Consider the following 14,099-nt stretch of genomic DNA (forward strand, 5'->3'; position numbering starts at 1 on the left):
TTCATTCATGCATGTCTTCATTATATAAATATGACAAGCAATTCTTCTGGTTGCACTTAATCGCCATGCAGAAAAAAGGGCTGTCAAATATTTTGTCACAAAGGTAACGCACCTTTAAAATTTCCTTCTGACTGAGAATCACCTCATAAATCAGTTCCAGTCCTAATACTTCACATAGCTTCTATGCCAGTAAATTATCTTTTCATCTGATAATATATCTGGTAACTGTCATTGTTACAGGCATAGTAATGTACAAACAGGGGCATTTCAGTAATGAGTCCTTTCAGTCCTACTTGACAACTGACATCCAGTTAATATTGCAGAACAATGAATGTCGCTCCAGGCAAATCTCAGTTGGGGTTACTAATTGAACCTGACCACTCTCTATTGTCCACCATGGATTACTCTTAGCCTTGCCAACAGTTTGATTAGATACAGACAGCCCAACCACATAGAAGTAGGGTGCATTGTGGCAACATTGTCTGTGAAGACCTACTTACACCAAAGCTCTTCAATGAGCTGCTAGCAGGCACTGACAATGTTACATTGATATTATATGAACATACAACATTATTTGATTAAGTTTAGGGAGGATACAGCTATAAAGTAACAAGTAGATTTAGAAATTAGTAATATCTCACCACCAGCAAATCCTATTAATTAATCCTTTCAGGTCATTTAAGTCACTCTCGACCTTAATTCCAGAATTACTCATTTGCCTCATTTCTCCTATAGAGAGATTTCAGAATAGCTGCCAGCTACAGGACTCAAAATGTAATTTGTAAAATTACTAATTTAAGACTAGTCCAATTTTATATCTCATCTGCACAACAAACAAACTCCAAAGGCTGTTAACATTCGATTTTTAAAACCTAGCGGTCAGGAACTCATTTCACTGTTCTTTCTGACGCCCTTTGCATTTTCTTTCAATTTACATTAAATAATTCATGTCAAACATAGCTTAATTTAGCTCTTGGCTGGAAAGGACATTGATTTTTAAATAAAAGTAGCTTTGAACAATTAAAAAGAAGTTACATAAATACTCTGTTAAGAATGGGATTGATGACTCCAGGAATAAGTATCAACTGAGCTACTCAAATTCAGCAATGTTCATTTTGCCATTTTGAAATAGTGGAGGCTGTATTTGGGCAAGCTGTTTCCCATAGAGCAGAGCAGGCCAGAGCTTTTGTATTGATATGTGTATGGCTAGACATTCTGTAGTTTTACTTGATAGCAAGCTATCTGTCCAGAATTTAAGAAGGTGACAGATTCCATGAGCAAGTAAATTATACATATTCCTCAGAAAGAATGGAAGTCATTTCATATTCTATTTTCCTCTGTAAAAGCTTTAACTCCTATCATCTCACTGGACAATTGGCATAAAAGCAGTTTTGAGATTTACTGCAGAGTTGATTGTAAATCAAATCCTTGCAATTCCTTGCAAAGATGTGGGAAGATATTCTTTAGGGCTTTCAAAAAATTTAATTCTGGTTTTAGAAGCTCAACTTAGCTCAGTTGGCCCAATAGCTGGTTAGTAATGCAGAGTGATGTCCACAGCATGATTTCAATTCTCATTCCAGTTAAGGTCACCATGAAGGACTCTCCTTCTTAATCTCTCTCTTCGTCTGAGGGATGGTGACCCCCCAGGCTAAACCACTACCTGTCATTTCTTTGTAATGTTGTCTGGGAAGATAATGGTGACTTTACTTTATTCTGGTTGGAGTGAGCATAATAGTGCAAGGGAATGGCATTTCCTCAATATCATCACTGAATACACTAACATCATGTATAGTATAACTAGTGGCAACTGTAAAGCTCTTCCACCCTCACCAAACAATAAGCTTTGGCATTAATCTCAAGACATCACCCTTGACTGAACTAGCAGAACTTTAATTCACTTCTCCGCTGGGAATTCGTCAAGAATCCCTGGGGTGGATTTCAATTTAATATAAAAAATATCTAATGTTGCAGAACCGAGTCCACTGAAAATGTTATGAAATTTGTTTCAGACTGTACACTTAAACCAATAGAAAATGGAAATTCCCCCATGTCAGCCTGAACCATGTCACAATCTGGGTTTAAAGACTAATTGACAGAGGTAGTGATGTAGTTGCATTAGTAGCAATGCAGAAAGCATCAGTTCAAATTTTAACTTGAATTCAGTCTAATAACATTTGGAAATAAAGAGTTGCTCTCTGCAAACATAATAACACAGCTAATTAAGATATTGTTGAAAAATCCAACTGATTCATTAACATTCTTTAGAGTTGGATATCTGCCACATTTCCTCGTATGTCTCTTGAGTCCCACACTAATATGGTTGAAATTGAACTGCCCCCTAAAATGATCTAGGAAGCCGTTCTATTGTATCTGGATCAATGAAGGATGAGAAAATAAATACCAACTGTGACAGTGACGTCCAAAAACCAAGAATGAAATTGGAAGTTGCAACCAGGAAGAATAATTTGTTCCCAATGAAACATAAAATACCATTTCATCAGCAAATTGAGATATTTCTGAACTGAAAAAGTTTGCAGGAGAACTTGGATAGCTGAGAAGAATGAGCAAATAGATGACAAGTATATTTCAATTTTGAAGATGTAAAGTCATATATCTTGGAAGTAAAATTAAAGCGCCAAAATCCAGCCCAGTACCTGAAACAAGGGAAGTTTTGCCAACTGCAACTGTTCCAAGAAGGTAGTACAGTGCAAGGAATTTAGGAATATCAGAATACCTTTGGGATTAAAAAACATATGGTGCAATCTATTACATGCCCTTTTTTCACAAGGTTAACTAATACATAGCCAATGTACTTTAAAGTTAATTTAAAACTCTATAGAGTCCTCAATATATTTTTCTCTACAGATGTGTTTTTTTAAAAGGTATATAACAGTCATTGCATTTTTTACAAATATTTCATTGTACTGAGACCCCAAAAGTAAGAGGGACAGGGTAATTCAGATGAACGCTAGCCTTAGCATTATCAACAAAATACCTTAGTAATGTCTGGAACAATGGACATGGAAACTGTATGGTTGGATTTTCACCAGGAAGGTGGGAACTGATTGTTTGAAACTTCAGCCCAATGTAAAACCCACTGTCTTTCAAAGTTCTTTTCAACAAAATGCAAGTACATTTCTTTGAAACCTTCAATCTTTACTCCTATTTCAATTTACATCATGTTCAACTCAATATTAGTCTCACTTGTTCACTCGCAAGAAGCAACACCAACTTTAATTTACCTACAACATTTAATCTGATAACATGTTCCAGAGCAATTCACAGGAGTGATGAGACTAAATTTGACTTCAAGCCCTTTGGTTTCGAGCTTCGACAAGGAGATGAGTTTACAAAGTGCCTTATTTGAGGAAAGAGAGGGAAAAAAAGGTAAATGGTCTGGGGGGAATGAATTCCAAAGGACTAAAGTTTCAGACAATCAATGTGGGCCCTTTATCACCAGCTTCACACCCCCAGGTTCCCATGTCATCTCACACCAGCAACAAGTGTTAGAAATTTTAGTCTGAATAGCTGCAGTAGCGTTTCTGTCTTGTTTAAAGGACCGTGGATTTTAATAGTTGAGAATGTGATATTTAACGGATTTTATATGTGCTTCAACAACATTTAGCCTTATCCATAAATTTGTGACTCTAACACTGTGTGAACCCAGCAATAATATCATGTGGGTCTGCTGAGTTTTGAGTTACTGCCTGTGTAATTCACAGCACACACCCACCATCCCCCCCCCCCCCCCCCCCACCCACTGCTGGAAAAATGGGATCTGCCAAAAGTGGTGCAGACACTTGAACATCCAGCTTCCATCCGCCATTATTAGGGACTCTGGAGTCAGCCTGAGTCCTCAAAATTCTGACAAAACATTAAAGGTAATGATTCTAAACTCAATCAGTGCATCCAAGAAGACACATTAAACTGATCTAATTGTTTTGGAGCAAAATAAGGACCAGAAAATATGATTAGTCAAATTGAATAATTTACAGACTTTACAGTGTTTTACATGTCAGAAACATTGATTTACAGTGTGCTAATAATCTTTTTTCTAATGAATTGAATTATTGAAACTAAAGACATTAGGTGGGAGAAGGAAGAGATGGTGAAGGGAGAGATGAGAAATTTAAAATAAATGCTCAAGGCTAAAATAATGAAATATGAAATGAAAAATAAAACTACCATCAAGCCTAGCTCAGTACAGAGAACAATGAAAATCGATGCTCATCAAAGTGATTTCTTCTTCTGAGGCAGTTTGATTAATGACAGCAGCTTCTAAGCCATCTTCAGCTTTAAAGTGTCATTTTGCCAGTCCAGGCACTAAATGTGACACGAGGTCATGCTTTTCTTCAGGTGGTTGAATGGATGGTGTTAATATAAAATGATGTGTCAGTCTGCAATTTTGACGTTCCTCCCTTGCATTGTCATGCCCTGAATCTCATGGACAGCTTACAGCAATGCAGACACATTTTCCAGTCGAATAAAATCAGCTTCAGCAAGAAAGTTAGTGCACTTACATACTTGTTTGATAGGTATCCTGCTTTAAATGAATATGCAAAGACAAGATATCTTGAATACTGGTATGATGTATAACTAAGGTAATTTATAAGAAACCTTTTGTGATGCAACATAATGAAAACACTTCAGGAAAATTTGAACAGGAAGACAGGAAGAGCTACCAGGAAGTGACAGAATGTACGATCAACATGATGGGCTTTCATTTGTCATGTGGTCTTTTGCCCACAAGAGTTTGGATTCGAGGTAAACTGGTCAAAGAAAAGGCAAGGTGACAAATTGTCTTCAGGTTTAGGCTTCTTCAGAACTGTTTATTGTATATTAGTATACAAGAGTGATGAGTAAATATGTCCCTCTGAGACAGGCAAGAAGGGGTAAGATTAAGGAACCTTGGATGACGAGAGCGGTGGAGCTTCTAGTGAAAAGGAAGAAGGTAGCCTACATAAGATGGAGGAAGCTAGGGTCAAGTTCAGCTAGAGAGGATTACATGCAGGCAAGGAAGGAGCTCAAAAATGGTCTGAGGAGAGCCAGGAGGGGGCACGAGAAAGGCTTGGCAGAAGGAATCCGGGAAAACACAAAGGCATTTTACACTTACGTGAAGAATAAGAGAATGGTCAAAGAAAGAGTAGGGCCGATCAGGGATAGCATAGGGAACTTGTGTGTGGAGCCTGAGGAGGTAGGGGAAGCCCTAAATGAGTTTTTTGCTTCTGTCTTTACGAAAGAAACAAACTTTGTAGTGAATGAAGCCTTTGAAGAGCAGGTGTGCATGCTGGAATGGATAGAGATAGACGAAGCTGATGTGCTGAAAATTTTGTCAAACATTAAGATTGACAAGTCGCCAGGCCCGGATCAGATTTGTCCTCGGCTGCTTTGGGAAGCGAGAAATGCAATTGCTTCGCCACTTGCGAAGATCTTTGCATCCTCGCTCTCCACTGGAGTCGTACCTGAGGACTGGAGAGAGGCAAATGTAATTCCTCTCTTCAAGAAAGGAAATAGGGAAATCCCCGGCAATTATAGACCGGTAAGTCTCACGTCTGTCGTCTGCAAGGTGTTAGAAAGGATTCTGAGGGATAAGATTTATGACCATCTGGAAGAGCATGGCTTGATCAAATACAGTCAACACGGCTTTGTGAGGGGTAGGTCATGCCTTACAAACCTTATCGAGTTTTTTGAGGATGTGACTAGAAAGGTTGATGAGGGTCGAGCTGTGGATGTGGTGTATATGGACTTCAGTAAGGCATTTGATAAGGTTCCCCATGGTAGGCTCATTCAGAAGGTCAGGAGGAATGGGATACAGGGGAACTTAGCTGCTTGGATACAGAATTGGCTGGCCAACAGAAGACAGCGAGTGGTAGTAGAAGGAAAATATTCTTCCTGGAAGTCAGTGGTGAGTCGAGTTCCACAGGGCTCTGTCCTTGGGCCTCTACTGTTTGTAATTTTTATTAATGACTTGGACGAGGGAATTGAAGGATGGGTCAGCAAGTTTGCAGACGACACAAAGGTCGGAGGTGTCGTTGACAGTGTAGAGGGCTGTTGTAGGCTGCAGCGGGACATTGACAGGATGCAGAGATGGGCTGAGAGGTGGCAGATGGAGTTCAACCTGGATAAATGCGAGTGATGCATTTTGGAAGGTCGAATTTGAAAGCTGAGTACAGGATTAAGGATAGGATTCTTGGCAGCGTGGAGGAACAGAGGGATCTTGGTGTGCAGATACATAGATCCCTTAAAATGGCCACCCAAGTGGACAGGTTTGTTAAGAAAGCATATGGTGTTTTGGCTTTCATTAACAGGGGGATTGAGTTTAAGAGTTGTGAGATCTTGTTGCAGCTCTATAAAACTTTGGTTAGACTGCACTTGGAATACTGCGTCCAGTTCTGGGCGCCCTATTATAGGAAAGATGTGGATGCTTTGGAGAGGGTTCAGAGGAGGTTTACCAGGATGCTGCCTGGACTGGAGAGCTTATCTTATGAAGAGAGGTTGACTGAGCTCGGTCTCTTTTCATTGGAGAAAAGGAGGAGGAGAGGGGACCTAATTGAGGTATACAAGATAATGAGAGGCATAGATAGAGTTGATAGCCAGAGACTATTTCCCAGGGCAGAAATGGCTAGCACGAGGGGTCATAGTTTTAAGCTGGTTGGTGGAAAGTATCGAGGGGATGTCAGAGGCAGGTTCTTTACGCAGAGAGTTGTGAGAGCATGGAATGCGTTGCCAGCAGCAGTTGTGGAAGCAAGGTCATTGGGGTCATTTAAGAGACTGCTGGACATGTATATGGTCACAGAAATTTGAGGGTGCATACATGAGGATCAATGGTCGGCACAACATTGTGGGCTGAAGGGCCTGTTCTGTGCTGTACTGTTCTATGTTCTATGTTCTATGTTCTAACAATAACTACGAATATCCATGGTATCATGGGAGTTGCCAGTCTTTAATCTTACTGTCATTTTAGTGAAAAACTAATCTCCAGATGTACTTCTGTCCACCAGTTTCATGCACCAATCTAACTCCATCCATACTACACTATTTATGCCCAGTGGGGAGCATATCTGTGATATCATTAGAACATTGTAAGCACTTCAAGAGCTTCCACAACAGGTTCAATTCAGATTTCAAAGTTTAGAATAAAGATAAGAAGGTGGAGAACAAAAAAGAGATTGGATTAGTTGAAGTTTTGTCATAGGTGCTGGAGTAAGAGACGCAGAGTGGACTGATTTTGGGATGGCGCATTGGAAGAGAAAGGTTAGCTAAGAAGGAATAAAGCTGGGGAGGGATTTAAAAATAAAGATTTTTTAATTCATGTCTGCAATAAAGTTTAGTCAGTTCTGCTTTTTAACTGGGAATCTTCAATGAGCTGCTTTGGTCATTAAGTAGTTTCATTTATGTCTGGTTGTGTTCTGTTTATCCATTCACATAAAATTGCTTTGCACATTACTTTAATGAAACTGTTACTGCTCGTAATCATTTCAAATATACTAAAATAGTTCACACATTTTATGCAAATACATTAGATATGTGTCTTTAAACAAAGGGGATTTATCTGCCAGTTTTTTACACAAAATCTTCCCTGTCCACACTATTTGGAATGTATTAGAAGGAATAATTAGACAAAATATAATATTTATTTAATGCAACATAATTTGAGACAATTCAGATAGGCATTCATTTCAGCAGATCTGCTATGGGCATTCTGCTAATGAGGCTTTGTTACAAATTCAAATCTACTTAAAGGTACATACTCTACGTTGGAAGTACCCATCATTTTGAAATCAGTCAGTGCATTTTCCTTTAATGGGAGCCTGTCTCACACAATCCTAAAAGTGTGTAAAATTTGAGGAATTATCAACAAACCACCCTCATGACCAAAATCAGATTGTCAATTTACATGGGTGTTTCACCATACAATCTAAATGCAGGCTAAATTAACCTTAGACAGGGCAAAATTTAGTTTAAATTATGACCAACTTTATTTCACAATATGGCAAAATGGAAATCATACGCAAGTGATTTTTAATTTGATTCGCACTTTCTGGCTTCATGAAACAACAAAGCAGTTAATATCTGAATATCTCACTTCTTGTAGGTTGTCCAACTGAACTAAACCAAATAAACCCTTTGAATTCTGTCCCAAAGGGTAGCTTTTTTTTAAATGAAGTTCCCTTTCTCTTGCATCCACTTACTGTGTTTTTTTACTGTGCAGTTCTATTGCAAAATGCGCAAGATCACAAGGAATGGGGAAATGAACAGAGTACCTGCCCTTGGACAGATCACCACTAAAGCAAAGACATATAACCAGAAGCAATAAAAAAAGGGGAGCAATAACAGATCTGGTTTCTCTCAAAGCCTTGACATTTGCCATAACATTCTCTTTAGACGTTTGAATCCTGAAACAAGAAAACACCAAACATATTTAGAATCGTGGTGAAATCAACTAACTTGTAACTAACCTGCTTTAAGTATCATTTGCTGGACAGTCCTCCATGCTGTGTGAAATTAAGAGAGGGCATTGAGTAAAGCATTGAGCTCCAAAATGATACTGCTGGCATTGGATCTCCATATCTACTAACGTCTAAAAGGAGAACAAAGGAATATTTGTAATCTTTAAAATAGCGTAAGGGAATCTATTAAATTTCCATCAGAGAATAGAAAGATCCCCAGTTTAATATCTCATCTGAAAAATGGCACCTCTGACAATATAGTATTTTTTCAGCACTGAACTGTACAACAGGTCAGTTATCCTTTATCCTCATGTCCAAAAACCCAAAAGACCTAAAAACTGAAGGCCTTTCCGAAAGCAGCTCTGGATGGACCTGTAGACACTTTGATCTTGGGCCCTTTGGGAAAAAGAATCTTTACTTGCCTTAAACAGCCCTGAATGGATCTAAAGGTGAAGCTTTTACCCCAAACTCAGTGGGTCTCTTGGTCTGCTCAGGCCCATTTGGGCCTTTTGGGAAAAAAAATCTTTGCTTTTGAGTCCACTCAGCTTTATTTTTGCCTGTTTGGCTTAAGTGGTTTTGTTTCATAAAGGGCTTGAATGGACTTGAACAAACCCAAATTGAAAACTAGTTGGTGCCTGTATTAAGAGATAACAAGGTGTAGACCTGGATGAACACAGCCTGTATTAGCCTTGATCAAAGTTTCTGCAGCTGCATCTTTACCCAAAATCATCTGAGGTGAAAATGCAACCAACTGAATTACAGCTGATTCACTGCCTACACCAATGCGACCTCCATAGAACAGAACAGTGAAAAATAGAAGCAGCAGAAAAATGATTTTAAAGTACATTTAAAAGTACCCTTGAATATTAGATTAATAACATACGAAAATGTCTTGGACACAGTTTGAGTGAAAAATTGGGCTCAATATCACCACTTTCTTTTCAGTGTTCCAGGTACACTACTGAATTGTTCAATCATTGAATGTTTGATTATGTTTGTCTGTTAGCTGTTCTCGATGTACCATGAGTCAAGCTTGATGTGGTTTCAGTGAAACAGTAGCTATGCTAAAAACACAAAGCTGAAAGCATGAAAAAACAGACATTTTAATAGCAATATAAATAAAACTTCTCTTCTGGCATAGTAACACGTGTCATCTCTGCATATCTCCAAGGAAAGACAACACCAAGTGTTCTATGAGCTCCAGTGGTGTACACATAGAATTTTATGGGTGGTCACCTGGATCTAAAAAGGGGGAGGATGTGGTCAGTGAGGATTGTGCTTGATTGTACAAGGTCTCACTGCATTGAAAACATTTGAGGGAGTGAGATCTTTAGTCATATTCAGTCTAATTATAGAGGGTGAGCAGAGGGGTGCAGCAGGCAATTGGAAAAGAGAATGAGATGTTTTCATTTATTAGGAGATTGGGATTCCATAGGGCTTTGGTCACTCCACAGCTGAAATGATTTTATAAGTTAAGTGTCACCCATTTAATTGAAAATGAGGAGAAATTATTTTTCTTAAAGAGTAATTTGTCTGTGGAATCTTCTTCCCTAGAATACTTTGGAGGTTGGATGATTCAGTTAATCAAAGCTCACTTAGATAGATTTTCAATGCATACGGGAGTCATGGTTATGGGGGGGGGGGTGGTGGAGCAGGGGGGGTTAAAGTGAGGAGTGCAGTTGCAGCTACAGTAAGATCAGTTATGAAACTATCAAATAGTGGAGTTAGGTTGAGAGATCGAATGACCTGTTCCAACTCTTAGTTCCTGTATATTTGTTTGAGAGGACAGCTCTAGCCATCAACTATATGCCAAATAGCTGAGAAGCAAGAGCATAGCAGCAAGGCAGAGAAATGGGAAGTGAGGAGATAACATGAGCAATTATTTCCTGTGAAGGCTTTCTGTGAAAAACTCTCATAATCACAGAATTACCAAGTTGTTACAGTACAGAAGGAGGCCATTTAACAAGTATACCTGCACCAGCTCTCAAAAAGACCTTCTGATCCACTAAATTGCCTTCTCCCATATCTTTGTACATTCTTCTTTCTCAACAGTCTAATACCCTTGTAAATGCCATAATTGTAAAATGTCTTCACCGCAGTCTCAGGCAGGTCTATCGAGCCAACACTGGTCCTCCGAAGAGTATCCCACACAGACCCACCCCCCACCCTGTAATCCTGCATTCCCCATGGCTAATCCAACTAGTCTGCACATCCCTGGACAGTATGGGCAATTTAGAATGGCTAATCCATCTAACCTGCATATCTTTGGACTGTGGGGGAAACCGGAGCACCCGGAGGAAGCTCACGCAGACATGGGAAGAAAGTGCAACCTCCATGCAGACAGTCGGCTGAGGATGGAATTGAACCCAGGCCCCTGGCAATCCTAACCACTGGGCCTGCCCAAGTTTGGAAAGTTAAAATCCCCTACCATTACAACCTGATTATTCTTGCAGCTTTAAAATTTGTGTCACATATAGACAGAATGGTTAAAAAGGCACTTGGCACGCTTACCTTCATTGCTCAGTCCTTTGAGCATAGGATTTGGGACGTTATGTTGAGGTTGTACAGAATATCGGTGAGGCTACTCATGGAGTGCCATGCCCAGTTCTGGTTGCCCAGTTATAGGAGAGGGTCCAAAAGAGATTTACCAGGATGATTGCAAGGTATGGAAGGTTTGAGTTATAAGCAAAGGTGGGATAAGCTGGGACTTCTTTCATTGGAGCATAAGAGGTTCAGAGGTGACCTGACAGAAGTTTATAAAGTAATGAGAGGTATAGATAGAGTATTTGGTGGTTGTCTTTTCCCTAAAATGGGGAATTTAAAGACTAAGGGGAACATTTTTAACGTGAGATGAGAGAGATTTAAAAAAGACCTAAGAGGCAAATCTTTTACACAGGGTAACAAAGTGTGGAGCTGGATGAACACAGCAGGCCAAGCAGCATCTTAGGAGCACAAAAGCTGACATTTCGGGCCGAGACCCTTCATTGGAAAAAAAAAATTCTTAAAAAAAACTTTTTTTCTGATGAAGTGTCTAGGTCAGAAACGTCAGCTTTTGTGCTCCTAGGATGCTGCTTGGCCTGCTGTGTTCATCCAGCTCCACACTTTGTTATCTTGGATTCTCCAGCATCTGCAGTTCCCATTATCTCTTTTACACAGGAGTTGGTTCGTGTGTGGACTGAACTTCCTGAAGAAGTGGTGGATGTGGGTGTAATTATAACGTTTGAAAGACATTTGATGGATATATGAATAGGAAAGGTTTGGAGTGGTATGGGCCAGAAGCAGGCTGGTGGGACTAGTTTAGTTTGGGATTATGTTTGGCATGGACTGGTTGAACTGAAGGGTCTGTTTCCATGCTGTATGACTCTATGACTTTATCTTTGTAATTTTCCAGCTCCTCGCCCAAGACCTCCAGGACAGTTCACTCTCCCATATTTGTGTTTTTACTTTCCTGTTCAGATCCATTTCCTGCATGAATGCCAGCAACAGCTCTAGCCATAACATCCTTCTCCTTTCAGAGTTGTAAGCTAGTTTTAAGTTAGTTTAACCAGCAAGCCATGTTTTCCAGTTACCTGCTGATGCTTGCAGCCATTCAACAATGTGGGTAGGAATAGCTGTACAAAGGGGTCATACAGATGATAAGGCATCATGCAGTTGGCATGTCACCTTCATTGCAATGAGCAAAAAGATTCCCTGCATCAATTTCCTGGGATTATCTTCTTTAGCACCTTTAATGTTCGCATCACATTAATACAGAAAGATAACATCTGCAAAGTTATGTATGTTACCTGCGCACATAAATCAGAAATTTTAAAATTATTTCTCCAACAAGCAGCAACATTGCAGACCTCATGGATATGTTGCTTCTGATATTTTAAACTATTCTATTATCCTGAGTACCAAAAGGAAATTTTCTTTCCAAAGTTCAAACTTTCTAACCGCTCTTAAGCACATTCAAAAGAAGCTGTTTGCCAGAAACTTTACAATAGCTTCAAGTCCTTAGAGACTTAAATCCAGCTATTAAATGAGGTGCAGTGTGACACGCCACTGTGCCAAAATGCCCTTTGTATATAATTATAGTCTCCTGCCAGTCTAACTGGCTATCAATTGATGATTCATGTACAGTAAATAAGGATCATGGCCACAAATTTTGATTGATATATCCAATACCAGCTTTGCATTATTTCTCCTAGAGATGGCCTGTGGACTTGAGCTCATTTAAATTTCTGGTGCCATGTTAAAGAGAATGACTGTGCTGATAAAAATCTGAACAGCTGTCTCAAATACAATTCCAAATTGTACTTTTGAGCCAATAGATTCTGCCTGGGTACAGTGTACACAGCATGAGAATATTTGAGCCAGAAGCAGTGAACTGAGGAAAGTGTACAATTTCTTTAAATTTCTGTGAAATCTGTAATTATTTTCAACAATGTTTATAAAGAACCTATGAGCTTTTACTTCAATTACAAAGGTATCAATGACTTTTGTTTTGAATATTAATACTGGTGCATGTGATCTAGTGATGCTTAACCTGGAAGAAGTACCTTCAGCAAGGCACTTTACATATGAGGGCCATAACGCAAAGAAGAGCGAGATAGAACATATAGAACATTACAGCACAGTACAGGCCCTTCGGCCCTCGATGTTATGCCGACCTGTCATACCAATCTCACGCCCATCTAACCTACACTATTCCATGTACGTCCATATGCTTATCCAATGACGACTTAAATGTATCTAAAGTTGGCGAATCTACTACCATTGCAGGCAAAGCGTTCCATTCCCTTCCTACTCTCTGAGTAAAGAAACTACCTCTGACATCTGTCCTCTATCTTTCACCCCTCAATTTAAAGCTATGCCCCCTCATGCTCGCCGTCACCATCCTAGGAAAAAGGCTCTCCCTATCCACGCTATCTAACCCTCTGATTATTCTATATGTTTCAATTAAGTCACCTCTCAACCTTCTTCTCTCTAATGAAAACAGCCTCAAGTCCCTCAGCCTTTCCTCGAAAGACCTTCCCTCCATACCAGGCAACATCCTAGCTGCAGACAAGTAAAGCTGCAATTGAGACCAGAACAGAAAAGTGCATTTATAAGGTGCTGTGTATATGTGATGCAGTTCAACGAGACAGAAAACAAATTACAGGGATTGTGAATTGAAGAATTGCACTGCTCCTGCTTCTTCTGTTTTGCCAGAGGTGACCAGACAATTTAATGGAATTTATTAATGATGTAAAAGGGTTTCAGTGGAATCTGTATCATTAAGACTGTTGCAAACTTATTAACGGAGTCTATGTAGAGTTTGTTATTTGAATATCAACTGTTTCCAGGAAGTCTGAAGGAATACTTCTGCCAGTGAATGCAACTAAGGATTTCAATCAAATTAAAGAGGAAATCCTACATACCACAGGCCAATTTAGAGAATATTGGAACTGCATGTGATAGCAATGTCTGCAGGGAGCGATAAGGCTGTTTGAGAGAAATAATGGGAGCTGCAGATGCTGGAGAATCCAAGATAACAAAGTGTGGAGCTAGATGAACACAGCAGGCCAAGCAGCATCTCAGGAGCACAAAAGCTGACGTTTCGGGCCTAGATCCTTCATCATCTGATGATGAAGGGTCTAGGCCCGAAACGTCAGCTTTTGTGCTCCT

At 39.6% G+C, this 14,099-nt stretch overlaps 1 long non-coding RNA gene across 1 annotated transcript in view; it reads right to left on the reverse strand.

The window, feature by feature from the left end:
• Positions 1 to 14,099, reverse strand: part of LOC132206032 (uncharacterized) — a 310,901-nt gene that overhangs the window by 57,327 nt on the left and 239,475 nt on the right. The window contains exon 3 of the long non-coding RNA XR_009442755.1: positions 8,460 to 8,581. This is a non-coding gene — a long non-coding RNA (uncharacterized LOC132206032). The remainder of the gene's footprint in view (positions 1 to 8,459; positions 8,582 to 14,099) is intronic.

Source organism: Stegostoma tigrinum, chromosome 28 (assembly GCF_030684315.1).
Source record: "Stegostoma tigrinum isolate sSteTig4 chromosome 28, sSteTig4.hap1, whole genome shotgun sequence".
Taxonomy (NCBI): domain Eukaryota; kingdom Metazoa; phylum Chordata; class Chondrichthyes; order Orectolobiformes; family Stegostomatidae; genus Stegostoma; species Stegostoma tigrinum.